The 21,030-nt window shown below is 59.9% G+C and overlaps 1 long non-coding RNA gene across 1 annotated transcript; it reads right to left on the bottom strand.

Annotated features, from left to right (window-relative positions):
- Positions 1-5,368: 5,368 nt before the first annotated feature.
- On the bottom strand, positions 5,369-20,682 carry LOC118660260. The gene is made up of 5 exons (XR_004968851.1): positions 20,370-20,682; positions 9,464-9,562; positions 9,120-9,321; positions 8,598-8,697; positions 5,369-8,323 (listed from the first exon to the last, which is right to left on the bottom strand). It is a non-coding gene; the product is annotated as an uncharacterized LOC118660260 (long non-coding RNA).
- Between the last annotated feature and the right edge of the window lie 348 nt (positions 20,683-21,030).

Below are 21,030 nucleotides of genomic sequence, written 5' to 3'. Positions count from 1 at the left end.
GGGGTGAGGGCCTCCCCACGATGCCAATAGAGCATAGTCCCAGGATGGGGGGGAGGTGAGGGGCTTGCCGAAATCCCAGGGACCACGCTTCTCATGCCCTTTCCTTCCCCCACCCCCTCAGCCAGGCAGTAGCCCAGCCGATCAGGTCTCCTCCCCAACCCAAGGCCAAGGGGCCTTCCAGTTCCTGTGCTGACCGGTCCTGCCGGCCTGGCCCATCCTGACCGGGTGCTCGCTTTCCCCAGGATGAAATGAGCCGAGCCTGCCTAGGAGCCTCTCCTCTTGGCGGCTCTTTCAGGGGCTGCGGTGTGAGCGTCCCAGAGGCGCCACTCTGCGTCGCCGCTAAGGGCAGATGCCACTCAAGCCCACCTCATGGAATTCCCAAAGGCTCTTGGTGGGAGGTGGGACTCAAAGACAGGAAAACACTCACCCCAGGGGTGGCCTAATCACTCCGCCAGAAGGTGGGGCCTCACAGCCCCAGGGCCGGCTCCGGGGCCGGGCTGCAGGCGGCAGGCACACCTGCTCTGTACAGGGCCAAAGAGTCAGCATTTAGCTTTGCAGGGCGCGCACATTAGTGTCACAACCACCCGACTCTGCCGACCGACCGTGGTGCCCAAGCTGCCGTAGACAATGCCTACGTGAACGCACATGGCCACGTCCAATAAAACTTTATCCGCAGATGATGAAATTTTCATTTCCTGTACTTTGACAGGACAAAATGCTGTTCTTAATTGGATTCTGGTACCTCACTCAAGGGGTTCCCACTTGAGGTGCTGTATTCAACAACGAGGTGTGCTCGTCACCGGTAGGTCTGAGGAAAGGGGGAGGGGTTTGTGCCCAGCGCTCTGACTCCTGGAAGGAGGCTTGGCCGTTGCTGATATGTATTTGTCAATTACATGTTGATTTCTGCTTTGTAGTTGGCTACTTTTATCTGGTTGAGTTCCTTTCAGCTCATCCTGTTTACTGCTGCATCTGCAAAATACTATGCCATAGTTTAACATTTAGCAAGTAATACAGCATTTAGTAAGAATGGCCTCAAACCTTGAGATCCTTGTCCTATCTAAGAATTCTGTTTCACTTGTTTAAAAATGAAAAACCATTTTGGCTCACAGACCATACAAAACAGGTGGCAGGCCACATCTGGCCCACAGGCACAGCCTGGCAGCCTCTGATCTAGACTTCAGGAATCTTTGCACCTCCCTGGGCACCCCAAAGGGACCTCTCCTGGGATGTGACCCCTGGGGGAGGGAGTCTGCAGTCCCAGCAGGCAGCCTTGCTGTGGGGCGGGGGAGGGCAAACTAGGTGCCAGGGAACCTGTCTCCCCAGAGGGCCCATGGCACGCGGAGAGGCTGGTGCAAATGGGCATCAGTGAAGACAGACAGACAGGCAAAGAGGGATGCCACCAGCTCTCCTGATGCCGGCTGGCTCAGGGCAGGGCATGGACAATCCAAAATGGGCCCGAGGAAGCCCCGGTTCCCCAAGGGAAAGAAGAGGAAGCGGCTGGAGGGAGCGAGGAGGGCTTCCTCCACCTGCTCACCTCGGCCTCTCGGCCTCCAAACACCACTGAGCATCCGCGAAGGGCGCTTGCTTTCAGCCCGAGACAAAGCCTCTGGTTTGCAGCGTCTTAGGGAATGACCCTGGTGGCAGGGAGCATGTGGTGGGCACCGAGCTGCCTGGAATGTGAATATAAACAGAGGACATCCACGTCACGGACGGTAAGTCGTCCCCTGAGGAAACCTCTGGGTGTCAGCAGGGCCGCTGATTGAGTGGAGCCTGTTTCCTACTTGTCCCCTGCTCCTGGGAAAGGCCTGGGGTCTGAGATCTGGTGGAAGGATCCCTGGATAGAAGTCAGAGGGTCTGTGAATGTGGTTGGAAAAAAGTTTCATGTCATTATTTTCCCTGATCTTCCATCGCCACCTAGCTCTTCCTCCCACTGTGCACGTGAGCAACAGACCACGGTAGGGCAGTCCTCACAGAGCCGTGGCTCTGCCGCACGGAGAAAGTGCAGGCCACTTCACAGCACAGCGCCGCTGCAGCAGGCAGCGCGCCTTCACTTACGCTCCACCCTTCTTCCAAACGCTGCTGTCCTGTTAGACTCGCTGCCGACCTTATCAGTGCCTTCGTGAAGAGGCACGTGCAGCACTCCGTCCAAGTGTTTCTTAATATTTTGGTCACTGCATTTTAATATAATTGGCTTCTTTTGAATCCCATAAATTTTATTGTGTAGATTTACAAATGCTATTCCGAGAAGGAGTCCCGACGTCAGAGGGGCCCATGGCATAGCCACAGTGAGGAGCCCCCGTTCTAGAAGGTAACCTCTGTGCAGAGAGCCAACCCAAAGCAGGAGCTCAGGAGCAGGCAGGTGGGCGGGAAGCCCGGGGGGGGGGGGGGGGGGAGTGAAGGGAGCAGCCGGAGTGCATACAGCTGTGAGCTGGGAGCAGCGCCTGAGCCAGTGCCCCGGTGGTCCCGGCTCCACCACATGCTCAACGCGGAGCCTTGGGCACATCATGAACCTCCCAGAGCCTCAGTTTGCTCATCTGTGAGATGGAGACAGTTATACCCGCTTCGTGTGGCTGCTGTGGAGATACAATAGCGTGTTGGGTACAGGGCCTGGTGTGCAGTGAACGCTCAGGAAATGACGTGTTTGGGTCAACGCCACGGCTTCCCCAGCTCTAGGCTTTTGCCCAGGGATCTGGCTGCTCAGCCAGGAAGGCAAAGGGAGTCCACAGAGCTGTCCCGCTGCACAAGTCCAGGGCGTGCTAAGGAGACAGCCCCGTGCCAGGCAGGCTGCCAGGGCTGGGCCACCGCAGTGCCTGTCCATCGTGGCTGGGCTGGGATCGCGCCTGCCCAGCCTTCCTGCTGAGGGGTGGGTGGAACCCTCCGACACCCTAACTCAGGGGTGGGCAAACTTTTTGACTCAAGGGCCACAATGGGTTCTTAAACTGGACCGGAGGGCCGGAACAAAAGCATGGATGGAGTGTTTGTGTGAACTAATATAAATTCAAAGTAAACATCATTACATAAAAGGGTACGGTCTTTTTTTTTTTTTAGTTTTATTCATTTCAAATGGGCCGGATCCGGCCCGTGGGCTGTAGTTTGCCCACAGCTGCCCTAACTCCTGAATATGGAGCCATGTCTTTGGATGATGATACCAGGAAAGCACCTGGAACAGACCATTAAGGAGTCCTGCCCGGCCGGTGGCTCAGTTGGTTGAATATTGTCCCGTGCACCAGAAGGTCACTGGTCCGGGCAAGTGCCGGGGTTGCAGGCCCCATCCCCAGTAAGGGGCAGGCAGGAGGCAGCCTATCCGTGTTTCTCTCTCTCCCTCTCCCTTCCTCTCTCTGCAATCAGTAAAAACATATTTTTTTTAAAAAAAAAAATTCTAAAAGAATAAAGGAAAGGGGTCGTGAGAGCCTGGGACAAACTTGGCCCCACTGGCCAAGTTCCATCCCACTGGCCTGCACCTGACTCCCCCTGTTTTACCCTAAGACTCCGTCCCAGGGCCCAGCACCCTTGCCTGTCCTGTCAGGGAGGCCTCGATGGCACCTGGGGCCCTGCTGCCCATCACACACAGAATGACAACCCTCCGCAGGGCGCGCTGTGGAGAACAGCGGACAAGGGAGCCCGGGGCCGCCACCTCCCTGCCCAGAGCAGGCAGCACGCCCCTCCTCGGGCCTCCGGTCTAGTCCGCATGTCCACGGCTGTCACCGCCACTGTTTCTCTCCCTGCGGCCTGCCAGGGTCTGAGGAGGGGAAAGGCCTGGCTTCGGAGTCTGTTCGTCTGTAAACAGGACAGTGCCACTGGCCTCTGGACTGGTCATGTGGACAGAGGTACTGTCCAGGCATTGGCGGGGAGGGGTGGGGGCATCATGCTGACGAGGGCCCTGAGGTGACGGGCGGTGGCCCTGCCGCAGCCCTGCTGCTGAGAGAAGGCGATGTTTGGGGTTGGGGTCTCCATCCCGGGAGATGCCCTTCCTCCCAGACCTCAGAGCGCCCAGCCCACCTTCCCGCCGCCCTCCACTGCACTCCTCAGCTCCTCCCACCATCCTTGGAGGGAGGAAGGCACTTACCAATGAGGAGATCAAGGCTCCTCCCAGGGACGCTGACAAGCACCCAGGTGTCCCGCAGGCGTGGCCGGCTGCGAGCTCTCTGGCGGTCCTCCCTCCCTCCCGCCTGAGCCCCATGATATCTGCCTCACTCCTCTGTCAGCGAGGATGCCGGTGGGCTCGGGGTCTGCCTTCAGGTCCTGAGCCCTGACCATGTGCCAGCATTTGACTCTGGGACTTGTTAACCCTCACAAGTCTAGGGATAGGCAAGGCTGTCCCCTGTCCCCTGTCCCCTGTCCCGTCCTGCCCCGGATATGAGGAACCAAGCCAGCAGCAGGAGTCGGCCTGGTCCCTGTGACCTGACAATCCGGGCTCCCCCCTGCAGCCCCGATGGGGAGGGAGGCCAGGACGGAGAGCAGGCAGGAGCGGGAGGGAATGTGGCTGCGGAAGCTGCAGGTCTGGGGAGTCTGGGATGCTGGAGGGAGGCAAGGGCGGGTAGCTAATTCAGGAGAAGCAAGCTGGCAGCCACTGCGGAGCCAGCCGGGGAGCCACAGGGCTTGGCAGCGGAGGAAGGAAGCTGCTGGCACATCTGCACACTCGGAGCCACGGGGCTGGCGGCAAAGCTGAGACAAGGAGTGGGCTCCCAGGGACACTGAGTGACATGCATGCCCCTGCCCTGACAGGCCCGCCTCCGGGCCACAGCCCTCTCTCCAGGCTGCCTCACGACCACTCCAAGCATCTCGGTCCCTCCTGACTGGAGCCCAGAGGCCGTGGGTGCCTACAGGCCGAGGACTGGTTAACACAGGCTGGGTAGCTGCAGGGCAAGAGGGGCAACTCGTCACTTTGGGTGGCTAGGTGTTTGTGCATGTGTGTGAGTGTGTGTACTAAGTATGTGTGCATACAAACACATGAGTGTTTGTATGTGCGTGTATTGAGGGTAGGTGTTTGTGCATGTGTGCATGTACACCTGGTGGCATGAGGTGTGTGGGAGCACATGCTATGCTCATGCACATGTGTGCATGTATGTGCATGTGTGTGAGCTGGAGAACTCTGTGGAGAGAGTGTGAGTAACGGGGGAGGATCCCGCTGCCCCATCACCCTGCTGAAGCTGGCTGAGGAGGGTGTGCAGGGAACAGGCCTGGGGAGCCTTTTTCTCCCAAAGGTGCCACCAGCAGGGGAGGGAGAGGGAGGAAGAAGCACCTTATTTAAATGCAAATGACTGAAATACAACTTTCTTTATTAAAATGCAAATTGCACTTCAGTCTCTGACACCTCCAGAGTGCCAAAGCCACAGAACACAATCAGGAATCAAGGCTTTGGGGGACCCCCCGCCCCAGCAGCCAGGACGGTGCAGGTGTATGAAGATAAGGGGCAGGGGAGGGCCCAGCTGGGCTTGGAATGCTGACCCAGAGGCTCCTCCTGCCTCCAGGGCTTCTGGGACAGGCAGCAGCCACTGATGCCGCAAGTGGGGGCCAGAGGTCTAGACGTCACCCCCCAGGGAGACCAGGCTGGAGCTTGTCATGGGTCCTCTCCGGCTGCTCTCTGCCTGGCCGGGCAACACGCCGTGTGATTGCCTAATGAGCCGGGGTCTCCCTGGAGAGCCTGGGAGAGATGAGGAGCCTCAGCTGGGAGGTGGCAAGAACGGCTTATCAGCTTCTAACACAGTGAAATGGATTGCTCTGGGGTGGTCAGACCTGGTGCTGGCGGGCAGAGCACTGGGGTCCACCTACAGCAGCCCCCCTCTCAGCTCAGGCCTGCCTCCCTCAGCCCCCCACTTGCCAGGAGCTCAGGAGCAGGCTGCCAGGTACAGCTGTTCAGGTCATGAGAGGCTGCACTCGGGCCCACGCCCTGCTCCCCACGCTGGGTGACCTGGCATGGGGCCAGTTCCTCTGGGAAGAAGGCTGTCTTTCTTCACAGAGAGACACACTGGACTAAAACCTTTTTCTAATTCATCAACCCACAGAGGGCACCTTTCCTATTTGGCAAGACTCACTGTGGGCCACTGAGACCCCTGACGCCTCTTTCTTCTGCTCTCTACGTCTCCCTTTCAGCCCTTACCTCTCCTCCCTGCTCCTTAGTCCCTCACCCCTGCCTATACTTTGTTCCTTCCTCCCTTTCCTTGCTCCCTGCCTCTGCACCCCTCTCTGTGGGTTTCCTGGTTTGATCCCCAGAATCAGAGCGGAACTGAGTCCCCCGTAGGCTCTGAGGCAGGTGCAGGCAGCCCAGGAAGGTGGCTCTGCCGCCCTGGCACTCTCAGAGCCCTGGTCGTGGGGAGGGGCGCTCCTTCCATCTGCCAGGCTCCTGATATAGGCGGCAGCAGCAGGCGCGGGCGGGCGCGGGGAGCAGAAGGCAGGTGGAGCTGGAGGCTGACAGGGCGCACGTTCCTCCTATAAATAGGCCCGTCTGTCGCCCGGGGCGAGTGGCTTCCTGGGGCACTTCTGATGGCATTGGCTTCCCAGGAGAGCTTAGCTGGTGTGAGCTGGGCCTGAGACAGGGCCTGAGGTGAGGAGGCTGCAGGGCTGGGACCTGGCCCAACACACCGCAGGGGCCGCCTCAGGCAGTCTGGCCTGAGCACCGAGCACCACTGGCTGCCCGACCCGCGCCCCAGGCTGCACAGGCCTCAAATAGAGCCCCTCTGAGGTGCCTACAGAGGGGCCCGTAGGACATCACCTCCAATCACTCAGCTGTCCCACCGGGTGCAGGGGCTGTGCCAGCTCTGGGGTGCCTCCTGGGCTGCGGGCCTGCTGGGGGCACCTGGAACGTGACGGGAGGGACGGAGTCTCACTCCCTGAGATCGCTTCCCAATTAGAGCTGATCTGTGGGATCTGAGCGCTTGTCGCAGGGCCTGCCTCCTGCCTCGGGGAGCCCAGATGACCAGTCCGCACGGTTGGGGCCTGGAGCTCCCGAGGCCAGTGGCTAGGAGGCCGGACTGGGGCAGCGGGAGGGCGGCTCCTCCAGCCCCTGCGGCCTCCAGGCCCGGCCTCATCGGCTCTGCAGGCGCTGCCTCCGGCCTCCTGTCTGCGCGTCCCCTCGGTCTTTCAGCCCTTCCCCAGGGGCTGCTGGCTGTGGGCTGTGGGCTATGGGCAGTACTGCCTGCTCTTGCGGAGGGGGGACCCGCTTGCTCTCCTCCCAGCCCTGTCGCTGGGCTCTGGGTGCCGCTGGGCAGGTTGTCCCACGTCCTCCCCACCAAGCAGCACGCGTGCTGCGTTTCTGTGTCGCTGGCCTGGGCGGGGGAGGGGGAGCCGCTGCAAATGTATGTATCAGACACTCGGGTGCCCGCTGCCCTTGCTAACGAGGGCAGGCCTATTAGTAGCTCCATTTGATTGGCATGGGAACTGAGGCACAGAGAACAAAGCACCTAAGAGATTTGCCCCAGATTTCTCAGCGCCTAAGAGCTTAAGATGAGCTCTGAATCCAAGAATCCTGTGCCCAGAGCCTGCGTGCCTTACTTCCCTGCCTTGGCGGGCAGAGCCGTCAGGAGAGCTGGAGCCCTGGGGAGGCCCGGGACCTGGGGCCAGTCAGCCCCCAGCTCAGGGACTGCAGAGGCCCAGGGGAGGTGGCCGTCGCCCCTCGGCTGCCCAGGGGTCCGAGCCCAGGCCTGAGCGGCCTGCCACAGGGGGTGAGGCTGTGCTGGAAGCTCGGAGACTAGGACTCGGTGGCTTGGCATCCTGAGCGCATCGCCTCCGCCCACGGAGCCTCAGTTTCCCCACCTGCAGATGGCGTTGACAGGCCCTCCTGCCTGCCTCGCTGGCAGGACTGAACCTGCTGCTGGGAGGGTTGTAAAGAAGGGTTTTCAATCCAGAACTGCCCCAGTCAAAGCTCATGCATGTCTGTCACCTGCTGACGCAGTTCTCTCCCGGGCCTGTGTGTGGCGATGTCCCCGCTCCCTGCCGGGAGCCAGACCTGCCCGGGCTGCCTGCCTCCCTTCCCAGAGGAGCAGCAGCGCCCAAATGCCAGGGGCTTCCAGCCGATGACTCAGCCTCCATAGCGAGCCCAAACATCTGGCTGACAAAGGGCACGGCTCGCTCCTAAGTGACTCCTTCTGCACAAATACGTTCTTAATATTCAATTAGCATTCATCCGCCGCGAACAGCAATTACGCCATCGCCTCTCGGCGAGCGGCTGGTTCATTAATGAACGCGTCGCTCACACGCGGGCCGTGCTCCCGGTGAGTGGCGTGCGCAGTCAGAACGGTGGCACGTGTCGGAGGACGCGGGGCTGCCCTGGCCTCCTGGGCGCAAGGTGTGGGTCTGGGCTGGGCGCGTGCCACACAGCCATCTTCTGGAGTTTAAAAAAGAAAGAAAAATGCCAACACCAGGGTTTTTAGATGCCCCTTCACCCCTCCCGGCTGCTTCCTCCTCGCAGGGGCCGGGCCAGATGAGCACCAAGGTTCCTCTCGTCCTCGCCACACGGTTCTGTCCCTGACCTTCCGCTCTGTGTCGACACCACCACCACCCAAGGCTGCCGGGGCCCCCACAGCCCGTGCCCTCGGGCAGCTGCGGCCACCCTGACCCCTCCCTTCCCGCACGGCCCCACCTCGCCGACTGCCAGGCACCTGCTTCTCGGGCCCTGCTTCTTCCTCTTGGTCCTCAGCCCAGGGAGGAGGCAGCGGGGCCGTGATGGGCAGGAGCAACCTCCGCCACGGCCTCAGGGGGCTGCAGGAAGACAAACATAAAGCCCTTACCTGGCGACAGTATGTGCACTGCAGGTGATTACTGTTATTATCCAGGTGCCACACAGGTGCTGTGGGCATCAGGATCACTGGCACATGTGAGCCCGCAGAGGAGGGTGAGAGAGGAGAGAGATGTGTAACCCACCCACCAGCATGCAGAAGGCGCCGTGGGACGGGCAGGAGGAAGTGAGGGCGGGAGGGGGCATCCAGGACTGAGTCTTAAGATCAGGTGAAGAGGGGACTCTGGCCTGGCTTGGCAGGGGCTTGGCAGGGACCCAGTGTGGCAACAGCCAGACCGTGAGTAGCCGTGGTCACATGGGAGGACAGAGAAGCACCTATGGAGGCTGGAAAATTGGACTCTCTCTCGGGGGCAATGAATGGGTTAGCAACGTGAAGGGACATTACCTGACCTGCGTTTCCAAGTGGACCTCGGGTACAAAAAGGAGAGGGGACTGGAGCAAGCAAAGGTCTGGGCCTCACAGCCCTTCCACTGGTGTGCCTGCCAGTGCTGCACACCTGGCGATCTAGGCCTGCATTCCAAGACTCATTTACAGCGAGGTGCTGGGAAGTGACTTCGGTTCCGCCGGACGGAAGCAGTCGCCGAGATCTGCAAAGCACAGTGGGATGGGGGTCATCTTTCTCTTGGCTGTTTCCCACTGGGTAGCGCTGCCCTAAATAAAGGCCCAGACCCTTCACACTCCCGGGCAGCGCCCTCCCCCACCTCCCTACAGCCTGCCTTCCCAACGCACCTGCCCTGCTCTTTCCTGCCCAAAACCTGAGGCCACAGCCAAACCACTCCAATTTCATTCCCCCAGAGGTATCACAGTCCGTCGTGCCTGTGAATTGAGCTTTAGAGAGAGAGAGGGGAGGGGGGGACATTGATGTGAGAGAAAAACATTGACTGGTTGGCTCCCTCACGTGCCCCAACCAGGGATTGAACCAAACTCGCCACTTGGTGTTTGGGGCAACGCTCCAACCAACTGAGCCACAGCAGCCAAGGCACCACTGGGGACTCTGTTAAACACCTGTTAGAATTCCCCTGTTGGTTTCAAAAATGTTGGGAAATGAAAGGACGTGACCCTTTGAGAAGCCGAGAAGCCGAGCTGTGAACCCACCGGACAGACGCGTCCCGCCTTCCAGGGAGGGACTCGGGGAGGAAGGTCCTCCCAGGCCGCACACGCTCGCCAAAGCCATCACGGCCAAGCCATCTCCCTTCATCTCCCTTCGCCTGGGAGTGGTCCAAAGGCGGGCCTGTCGCCGGCTCTCGATCAATAAGTCACAGAGAGGCGTCGGCAGGAAGGACGCGGGGAAAGACTGTCCTCCCTGAGAGGAAGAGAGATGCTAGGAGCGAGCCCCCTTCCCGCTCTGGGTACCGCAGGGAGCGTGTGACGTGCAGCCACCTGTGACCAGGAGCGGAGACATGGCGGGCACGTGAGAAAGCGGCGCGGAACGGTGGGCAGAAGGCGCTCCAAGATAAGGTGCTGAGCTGCGGGGTGCCCGGCCGCCGGGCATCGTAAGTGAGCCTGCGGCCTTAGGAGAGCTGCGCTAGCCTCCTCGTTTGTATCAACAGTAACAATATCAGTACCTCACAGGGTTCTTGTGAGGATAAAGGCGAGTGGTGACTCGTAATCCCCTGAGAAATATCCTGCACATGTGCCTGGAAGTGTTCAGTGAAGAGAAATAGTTAAACTCCCTCCGGGTAATGGCTGGGCTTTTTGTGACCTGCGGCCGGCAGCCTCGGGCTGACACCCGGGTGGTGAGGGGTGAGCGCCTGCAGCTGGGGCAGCGGCTGGAGCCTCCGGGAGGCCCGGGTGGCGCTGGCCTCTGGCGTGGTGTGGATGGTGGGGGACAGCACCCCTCACCTCCTGCGGCCGGGAAAGACACCCCCCGCAAAGGGGCCGAGGGCGAGCGGCTGCCGAGCAGGCGTCCTTTCGGGTGGTGGGAGATGAGGTCTGTGTGCCGGTCTCACCTTCAAACCATCTAAGAGCCGCTTCCCTCGCCAACATGCCTTCCCGGCTCCTGCTGTGAACGTCCCCCCTTCCCCTTGGTGAACAGCTCCTCCAGGAGGCTGACCTTGGTTAGTGACCTTGGATTGTGTCTCTTTCGCTCTACTCCAGTCCCAGAGCATTTGCATCTGTGCTAATCTCCTGGGGACTGTTCAGAGTCTCTGTCCAGTGTGTGCATGCGTGCGTACGTGTGTGCGTGTGTGTGCGTGTGTGTGCGTGTGCACATGTGTGTGCATCCACGTGTGCGTGTGCGTGTGTGTGTGCGTGAGCCCTGTTTCTCTCAGCAGACTGGGAGCGCCAGAGAGGCAGGACTCTCTGAAAACAAAGGAGGTCCCTCCCAATGGGCCTCATTAGCCCGGACACCGAGGGCACAGCCAAGGTGCCCTGGGCCTCGCTGCCTTTCCCAGCCCAGCACGAGCGCCGGCAGAGACGCCTCCCTGCGTCCCTAATCAGATCACGGGCGGGCCGGCTCTGGCTAGCACGGCTGAGCCGATCTACATAATTTCCACGTCCCTGGCTCACCTGGAGAGGGGCCCCAGGCTCCCGTCAAAATCCCCGCCTCTCAGGCCGGTTGGGAGCCTGGAGGGTCCCCCAACCCTGGGCACAGCAAGGGGCTCCTCCCCTGTCCCCAGCACTGGGAAGGGGGAGCCATTTCCCAGTCACATTAGTGGCCAGGGCCCAGGGACACCCCCCTGCTCCCCTTTCTGACCATCCCGAGCACCCCTCTTCTGGGACCAGGCCCCTCCCTCTGGCGCCTGCTCCTCTCCCGTCCCACTGGGACCAGGCCGGCCGGATGAAGATGGTTGAGGGGCACTGAGGGTCCCAGGGGTGGGAGGAGCGGGGCTGGTGTCTTGATGCCAGTGGACTTGGAGCCTCTGCGGCTCTGTGAGCCCGAGCGCCCCCTGCACCCTCCCCTCCCCCAGGCCGCTTCACGGTGCACTACTGCTCTGCTCTTGCTGCCTGGGATTCTGAACCCTTTTCCCACAAGGGCCCCCCTGCCCTGCACCTGGGTTTGAGGTTCTGCTCTTGCCACCACAGCCCTGAGCTCCAGTGCGTCTTTCCGTCCCGTCCCGGTCCCAGCAGGTGCTGCTCAGACATACACGCCTGGACACACCCTCCTCTCCCGGCACCTCGCCCACTGCCACCTCCTGAGTTCAGAGCCCAGCTCTGCCGGGGTGACTGACTGATCGCTCCTAACAGGTCTCCGGCCTCCAGGCCTCTCCCTCTTCTGTGTGCCCGGCAGCCACCAAGATCAGCCTCAATTACAAAGCCGATCACGCCCTCGCCTGCTGGTAACACTTCAGGAAGCCCCTGCAGCTTAAGTTTAAAACCCCAAGCCCCTGTGGCCCAGGGCACAAGCACTGCTAATCTAACACGGGCTATGTTTCCAGAAATCACCCCAGCCATGCCCCCGCCCCTCAGCTCCTGCCTCCCCAAGTCTCTCAGCTCCGCTGCTGGCGGTGCTGTGTCTGCACATTCTCCTGCTGCTGGAGGCCTTTCTCCCGCTCCCGCTGGCTTCCTCCTTCGGAACTCAGGCGCTCCCTCCCCCAGGACGCGACCCTGCCCCCAGCCCCTCAGCCTCCCTCAGAGCAGTGGCTCTGATTGTCCATGCGTCTGTCCCCTCAGCATCAGCACAGCCTCCTGGTGCAGCAGGGGCCTGGGGCACAAGGTCACTTCCCCTCTCTGGGTCTCCCTCTTCGGCTCTGTTCGTTCGGCATCACGTGCTGGGCCTTACTGTGTGCTGGGCGCTGACTGTGTGCTGGGCGCTGACTGTGTGCTGGGCCTTACTGGGCGCTGGGCACTGTACAGCCTCAGGGGGTGCGGGCAGCAGGGAGAGGACAAGAGCATGGGCGCGTCCGACGCCAGTAACTCCGCGGACAAACCACAGCAGCTCAGGGAAGGGTGAGGCCGGTCTGCCTTACATCGGGCCCTCAGGAGGGTCTCCCTGGTAAGTGGACAGTAGAGCACAGGCCTGGAGCTGGAGGAAGTGAGGAGGGACCCCCGCTGATGTCTGGGGGGAAAATTACAAATAGAGGGAACCTGGCCCGGAGGTCATGGTTCAATTCCCAGTCAGGGCACGTGCCAGGGTTTCAGTTTGATCCCCAGTAGGGGCCATATAGGAGGCAGCTGATCTGTGTTTCTCTCTCTCTCTCTCTCTCTCTCTCTCTCTCTCTCTCTCTCTCTCTCTCTCAAAAACAAATTGTTTTTAATAAAAAGACTTCATTTTCCAAAGTCCCATCATTTTACCTTCTGTGGGGAGTTGACACTTAAGCTGAGGCCCAACAGGTGGGAAGGAGCCGGCCTTGCAGTGAGTGAGGGACAGCGTTGCTGGACAGAGTTGCTGGCAGGGCAGGTGGGAGGCCTGTGTGACGGCCTGAGGCCGGGAAGGTAAAAGCTCACCTGGACAGAGGAGGCGTGTTTCACTCTCACATCAATGTTTCTCTCTCTCCCTCTCCCTTCCCCTCTCTCTCTCCCAAAATTAATAATGACGTTATCATGATAAAGGCAAGGGTGTATTAACAGGGAGACAGACACATAGGGCAATGGAGCAGGACAGAGAGCCCAGAAACGGGCCCACACAATATGGCCAATGGCTTGTGACGGAGGCAAAGCAGTTCAGTGGAGAGAGGATGCTCTTCAACAAGGCGGGTGGGGCAATGGGGAAACTGCAACAAACAGACAGAGCCTCGGCCCCACAGTTTATGCAAAAATTAACTCAAAGTGCGTCATGAATCTCAATGTAAAATTATAAATCGTTTAGAAGAAACAGGAGAACATCTTCACAACCCGGAGTTAGGCAAAGAGTTCTCAGAAATGACACCAAAGCACAACCCACGCAAAAGGTGCTAAAGTGCGTTTATCAAATTACAACCCTCTGCGCTGTGAGAGGCCCCGCTAAGAGAACGGAAAGACAAGCCGCAGGCGGGGAGGAAAGTATTGCCAATCCGTGTCTGACACCGGACCTTTATCCAGAACACATAAAGAGCCTTCAGAACTCTGCAGCGAGAACAACCGATCTTTCAAGTACACAGACGTTGGTAGTTCACCAAGGAGGATGTATGGACGCACGTGTGCGCATGAAAAGATGCTCAACGTCTGTAGTCATCAGAGAAAAATAAAGTCAGAGGTGCAGAGCCCACCTGTAGGATGACTACATGGAAGACACGGAGGAGGCGAGGACCCGGGGCGGCCGGGCATGTGGAGGGATGGAGACGGCACGGCCACCCCGGCCACATGTGTTAAACATGCACATGTCATATGACCCAGCAAACCACTCCCGGACACTCACCTGGAGAAACAAGACCCATTCTCACACAAGAAACCTGGAGACGAATGTTTACAGCGGCTACAGTCATCATCACCCAAACCTGGGACCAGCCCGTGTCCTTCAGCGAGGGAAGGCGCAGGGAGCGGTGAGCAACACTGCTCAGCGAGAGGGAGGGGCCATTCTTCATTGAATTTATCGGGGTGACACTGGCTAATAAAATCACATAGCTTTCAGGGGCACAATTCTGCAATACATCATCTGTATATTGTATTGTGTGTTGGGAAAGGGACTATTAATACAGGCAATCACTTGGGAAAATCTCAAAGGCGTTTTGACAAATGACAGAAGCCAATCTCGAAAATCATGTCGTGGGATTCCTCTCATAAGGCATTCTGAAAAAGGCAAAACTATGGGCGTGGAGAAGGGACCGGTGGCTGCCGGGTTAGGGGTGGCGTGGGATGCTGTCAGCAAGGGGCGGGGCTGGTGGGCTTGTCCCGGATCCTGGTGGTGGTGGTTGTATTCCATATACATGTGCTAAAATTCAGAGAACTGCATACCCTCCCAAAGGTCAATTTTACCATGTCTGAATTTTTAAAAAAATTAATTTGACCGTTTTAGCCAGTTTGCTCAGTGGATAGTGTCAGCCCGAGGACTGAAGGGTCCCGGGTTTAATTCCAGTCAAGGGCATATACCTCAGTTGAAGGCTTGATCCCTAGCCCTTGTCGGGGCACGTGCAGGGGGCAACCAACCGATGTGTCTCTCTCCCATTGATGTTTCTCTCTCTCGGTCTCTCCCTCTCCCTTCCACTCTCTCCAAAAAAATGAATGGAAAAGTATCCTCAGATGAGGATTAACAACAACAACAACAATTTAATTGGACCCTGCCATTCTCCTGCTGAAAATCTTACTGGCTTCCCAGGGGCCTTAGACAAAAGCCCCGTGCCAGCTTCATCTCGCCGCGGCAACCATCTCTGCATGCCAGGCTCAGCCTTCCTCGGCCCATTGAGGCGCAGGCTCTCTCCTGCCCCAGGGCCTTTGCCCAGGCCGGGCCCCCTTTCCTTCTACTTCTCCACAGCGGCATTGCCAACCTCCCTCCACCGCCCTCACAGCTGGTGGGCAACTGTCCGCAGCCTACCTGTCCCCCCACCCCTGCCACACCACCCTACACTGGTCACGATCCCCAAGGACCAGGAGCTTAAAACATGGATTGTCAGGTAAACTCAGAGTGTACCCCTCCCAGGGTCTTCAAGGGTGTGAGCCTCAAAACACAGGCAGGGCGGGCCGACCCCTGCAGGCACAGGCCCCTCCCCAGAGCTGCTAGCACAGAGGTGGCGCCGCGGGAAACCTGCATTTCAGCGGGACCCACAGGCCTCGGCGGGTGGTCTAGGGACCCTGGTTCAGAGGCTTTGTGCATCTCGCACCCCTGTCTGCTGGGGACAGTCTGGGGCAGGTGCCGGTCTGCAAGGCCGACCTCTCTCTTTAGAAGCAATGTAGAAACCTTCTCGTTAGCCTTTGTGAGGACGAAGGAAAACAGGCAGGTTTCCCGCCACCTAACTCCGGGGCACAGAGTACACGGGACCGGCAGACCCGGGCCACCGGCAATTGGCTGATTTCCGGGCCGATGGCGGTGGGGTTGTTGGTGGGTGACCAACAGCCTGAGGGGTACACACCTTCCAGACTCAAGCTTGGATCTGTGCTTCCGATGGTTCTACCCTCACAAATCCAGAATCCCCGCCTGTCTCCCCTCCGCTGCCCTACCTGGTCCGGCCCCATCACCTCCCCCGATAGTTTCAATATTGATAGTCTCATAGCTTCCTCACTGGCTCTTCACTGCCTTCCCTCAGACACCCTGGTAAGTGTCAGATGCTGTCTCTCTCCTGTTCTGAACCCTCCCCACTTGTTTCCTTCAGTGGACACAGGCCTGCGCCCTCACAATCCTGCTGCCCCCCAACACTGCACTGCCACTCGCTCAGCCTCAAGCTCTGCCTCAGTCTCAGCCTCACTTCCACCATAGAGCTGGCTGCTCCCTCTTCTGCCGCCCTTCCCGCAGATGCCCATGGAATTCGCTACCTGCTTCAGGGCTGTGCTCAGTGTCCACTCCCTCCTGCCCCACTGCACACTCCCTGTGCTGGCCCCTCTCTGTGCACCATCCCCTCCCTGTGCACCATCCCCTCCCTGTGCACCATCCCCTCCCTGTGCCATCCCCTCCCTGTGCCATTCCCTCCCTGTGCACCATCCCCTCCCTGTGCGCCATCCCCTCCATGTGCACTGGGCCTCTGTTGAGTGTCTACTTAAGCAGGACAGGGTCTTCGCTGTGGTCACTGCTGTGTCAGCACCCAGGGCAGTGCCTACACACAGTAGGTGCTCAGTCCACACTCATGAGGTGAATAGCAGATCCAGGTGAGGACTCCCTCCCCACAGACCCCTCTCACCCTCTCATTGCAAGCCCCACCCCAGGGGAGAGCTGCCTGTGCAATGTGGGGAGGGAGCAGGGGGAGAGACCTCAGGCCCTGGCCCCAGAATTGAGCTCCTCACCACTGTGCCTCCCCCTCTGTGGGCCCTGCTCCTGTCCTCTGGGGGTGCCTCCGGTGGGCCGCCTGGCACACTGGGTGAGACACACAGAGTCACCGTGGCACGCACTGCTGTGCCAGGGGCTCGGTATTGCAGCTCACAGGCCTCACTGACTCCCAGAAGTTGGTGCCCTGCTCATTGTTCAGGTGAGGAACTGGCTCAGGAGCTAAATGCCTCTGGGAAGAACACTCAGGGGGTGAGGGTCCCGCTGGAAGCAGGCTTGGCGGCCCCTTTCCCTGGTGCCACAGCCCAGGCTCCTGTGAGCCCCCAGACCGCGAACCATGGCCACGGAGTCAGGAGCTGCCTGCCACCATCCTCTCCCCTCCCCCAGCTCGGGTGGCAGCACAGAAGGCATAACAGAGGGCAGCACAGAGCGGGGTGGCCTGTGAGGGCGTGAGCGGAAGGCGCTCTGCGTGTTGAGGTCCTGCCATGAGCTGGTTATCCTGCCAAGCGCTCCCCATGGCAGCACCGTGAGCCTCCACGACCCCATTACACGGCTGAGCGGACTGAGGACAGAGGTTAAGTAACGAGTCCTGCACCACACGGCTAATAGGGGGCAGAATGGCGCTTCTGAGGTGCCTGCCAAGTCCCTGAGGCCTTCCTGTGCCTCCTCCCTGCCCAGTGGAACGTCCCTGGTCCCTGCCAGCCCCGATGGGCAGGAGAGACCAGCAGGCCGGGGGCGGGGGGCGGGGGAGGGGGTCTGCAGCCCCAGCTGGCGCAGGCAGAGTTGCCATCCAGTCTATTAAGTGATTCTACCTGGGAAGAACCTGGCATGCGGGGACCATGCTGCTGGGCCTTTAAAATTTAATGCCCTGCTGACCAGGGGAGGGGGGAGCCCAGATTGAAGGACGGCTGTGTGCCAGGGGCGAGCGAGCCCCTCTCACCCTGGCATCCCACGCCTCCTGGATCACCGGGGGTCGGCGGGGCTGCCAGGCCTGAGCCCCCAACCCCCTCCCCTGGCAAAGCTCTGGGGGCAGCCAAGCCAGCTGCGTCTCCCCTGCGTTTCCTGCTCCGCCCCCTTCCCAGCCTTTGCTCATTAAGTCTCTGACCTTAGAACAACACAGTCACAGCCAAACCCCTGCCAGCACCCGCGGGACAGGCAGACAGGCCCCTCCGCCTCTGCGCATGGGGGCTGCACAGGGAAGGCGAGTGCTGGTGGCTCTGGCGGGCGGAGCTGTCACCGGGTCTGCTGGGCAACGGGCTCTTTTCAGCCTTTCTTTTCCCTCCTGTGCTCTCTCCCCCCTTTCTGTCAGCTAAGACAGCGGCCAGCTCGGCCTCCTGACCTGGGAGCAGGGTCTGAGGCCGGCCAGAGACGGGCTGCCCCCTCCTCTGCCACCCCTTGTCCTGGATTCTTCCCTTCACATCACTGAGACCCAGAACCTTCCACCTCCCACGGCCTTCCCCCAGAGCAGCGGGTCTTCACACCCCACACTCCCAGCGCACCCCGCCAAGGCCTCGCCGTCCACCAGCCGCCCTGCCCACCCCTCCGAGCCCCTTCTCTAGTTTCCGTTCAAGGCTCCACGTTCCTGGGCTTAAAAACGGCCACCCATTTCTCTGGAATCATTCCTGAAAACACGCACAGCTCCCAAGCTCTGAGCTCCTTGAGTCCACAAACATTCGTTGAGGGCCTACTGTGTGCCAGGAACGGTGCTAGGGCCGGGACACAGCAGTAAACAAGACGGACAAGGCCCCTGCCCTGTGGAGCCGGCATTCTGGGCCGAGAAACAAAATACTAAGAAGACAAGTAAGGAAACAGGATAAGTGGAGAAACGAGAAGTGTGCGAAGAAGAAAAGAGAATCCAAGTGCTGAGGTGGCGTGGTGGGGGTGGCCGGGGGATGGCCGGGGAGGCTGTCCTGGGGGGTGACACCGAAGCTGCGCGCTGAGCCTGGGAAGCAGCCATGTGCCGAGCCGTGCGGGAGGGAGTTTCCGGGAGGAGGACGTGGGAAGGCCAAGGCCCTGAGGCGGGAGCATGGTTGGGAGGTTGCAGAGCGGGCCTGAGGCCAGGGCTGCTGGGGGGTCCGGCGAGAAGGAACAAGGGCTGTGAATGAGCTTGCCATTTGGACCCCCTTCGCTCACCCCAGGGCCACCCCTGAGCTGTGGGGAGAGGGTGTCTGGGCCTCGCTGACCAGGCCAGGTGGGCTTCCTGTCGGTGGGGCAGACCCACGTGATAGGAATGAGGCGAGCAGGCATCTCTGTGGGCCCCGAAGTGGCCTTACAGCCCAGCAGCCCCAGGAAGAACCGGAAAAGGAAAACAGTTCAGGGCCAGGCAGCCTCCGCCTCCGCCCCTGTCGGACCAGAGGGGATCAGAGGCCCTTCTCACCTCTCCTGTCCACGGGCCCGCTGCCCCCAGCTGGGGACCTTGCCATCTTCAGGCACCTGCTCTCCCCCGTGGCTTCTGCCCCTGTCTCTTCAGGGGCCTGCACACAGCCTTCTCCGACGGCCCATCCCCACGGTGGCCGCTCTCACAGACTCCCTCCGAGGGGAGGACCAGCCAGAACGCCCAGCCGCCCGTCATCCTGCCCCGGGTGCGGTCAGGCTCCTCCCAGCTTGGGGCTGACTCAGGTGTCCACTCTGGTGCTGTTGCCTGGGGCCCAGGGCCAGGCTCGCCGAGGCTGTGGCCTGAGTGTAAGGAGAGGCGCGGGCTCTGACCCCGAATCCCAGCCCCTCAGCCCACCTTGCTTGGAAAGCACCCGGGGGTGGCAGCCTGGTCACTTGGTGGGGTGGCCTCCCAGCATTTGCAACCACAGAGCTCTTTCCCAAAAGAAATCTAAGTAGAATCACAATATGCAAAACAGATAAAAGTCGTACTCAGTACAAATGCACCTGATATATTCACATGTAGCCAAAAGAGAGCAATTATAATAAGACTAGAGGCCCGGTGCACAAATTCGTGCACGGGTTGGGGCCAAGCCAGCCGGGGGGAGGGGCCATGGGCAGTTGGCTGGCCAGCCTCGACGCCTGGTCGAACTCCCAGATGAACTCCAGGTTAAGGGGACAATTTGCATATTAACTTTTTGTTATATAGGATTAGGTAAGATGAGAACAAAGCTGTTTATTGAATATGAAGTAAAAATGAGGGATTATCAGCGGCGGTTTCCACATTTTGCTTGTATTGAGCAGTTACTATTCTTGCAGTAAGTGATTGCAGCTGAAGGAGGCTTAGCCGTCCCTGCAGACTCTTCAGTTAAAGACAGAGGAGGGGAGGCCAGCCCCCGTCCACTTGGGGCAACGTTCCTGGTGACTTCAAATGGGTCCACCGTCCTGTAACAGTGGCCATCTTGTATGTAAGTGGTGTTATGTCATAAAGATGGCCTTGAGCCCTGGCTGCATGGCTTGGCTGGTTGGAGTGTCCCCGTGTACACCCAAAGGTTTTGGGTTCGATTCCCGGTCAGGGCACATCCTAGGGGTCGGGTTTGATCCCTGATCATGGTGCGTACGGGAGGCAACAGATGGATATTTCTCTCTCACATCTATGTTTCCCTCTCTCTCTCCCTTCCTTCTCCCCTCCCTCTCTCTCAAATCAATAAGAACATCCTCAGGTGAGGACCGAAACGTGTCTGATGGTGTTGAAAACAAGCCTGAGTCAGACACAGTGCACTGCAGCGTGCGAGTGCCCCAGGGGCCTGCGAACGTGGTTTGGGAGCCAGAAACCAGCTCATTCCTTTTCCCCAAAAGCTCACACAGGCTCAGAGTTGGGAAGGACCCAGGGCTCTGTAATCCAAAGCCTGCATGTGCAGGAATTCCTCCGCAGCCCCCCAACCGAGAGCCTGTCATCCTCTGCTTGAATGCCTAAGGTGACGGAGAACTCACCACCTCAGGGGGCGGCTCCAGCTTCCTCTCTGCGTCTGCTTCCTTATCTCTCCGTGGACATGGCATTTCTCCCGCGCACTGCTGTGGAGACGGGGCAGAGGACACTGAGCTGGTATGCCCTGGGCTCAACAGCGCTGTCTCCGGGTCCTTCCCTGCCCCAAGGCACGGCACCTCTGAGGGGCAGACTGATGCTGCAGGGAGGAGTGCACAGCATGGAATGCGTTCTGTAGGGCGGGCAGGGGGAGGCCGGTGGAAATTGGAGAGGGCCTGGGCCCCCAGTTCCACGTGCCCCGCCCCACCCCCACTGCCTCAGAGCCTCGTCTGTCTCCCTCTGTCACCGAGCTGAGCTTGTGGAGGAGACAGGGATTAAATCCCGGGCAGCCTGGCCCCCGCGGGGAGCTGGCACTTCATTACCCGCCCGCCCTGCCCTGCTGTCTGCGGCCATCGATCGGCCTGGCCCCAGTGACCTCTGATCGATGGGCCGCATGTTATTTACTGGATTCTGCCCTGAGCCGCCTGAGAAGAGGGGACGGGGACCTGGTCAGGTCACAGCAGCCCCCTTGCTGAGACAGAGGGTGGGAGGGGGGGGGGGCTTTGCTGAGAGCGCTGCAGGAAGTCAGGTCCGCCCGGCGCACCGCATGACTTTGTTGGTGAGGTCGCT

This window comes from Myotis myotis, unplaced genomic scaffold (genome assembly GCF_014108235.1).
Source record: "Myotis myotis isolate mMyoMyo1 unplaced genomic scaffold, mMyoMyo1.p scaffold_m19_p_7, whole genome shotgun sequence".
In the NCBI taxonomy this organism is placed as follows: Eukaryota; Metazoa; Chordata; class Mammalia; order Chiroptera; family Vespertilionidae; genus Myotis; species Myotis myotis.
This window is presented reverse-complemented; position numbering and strand designations above follow the sequence as displayed.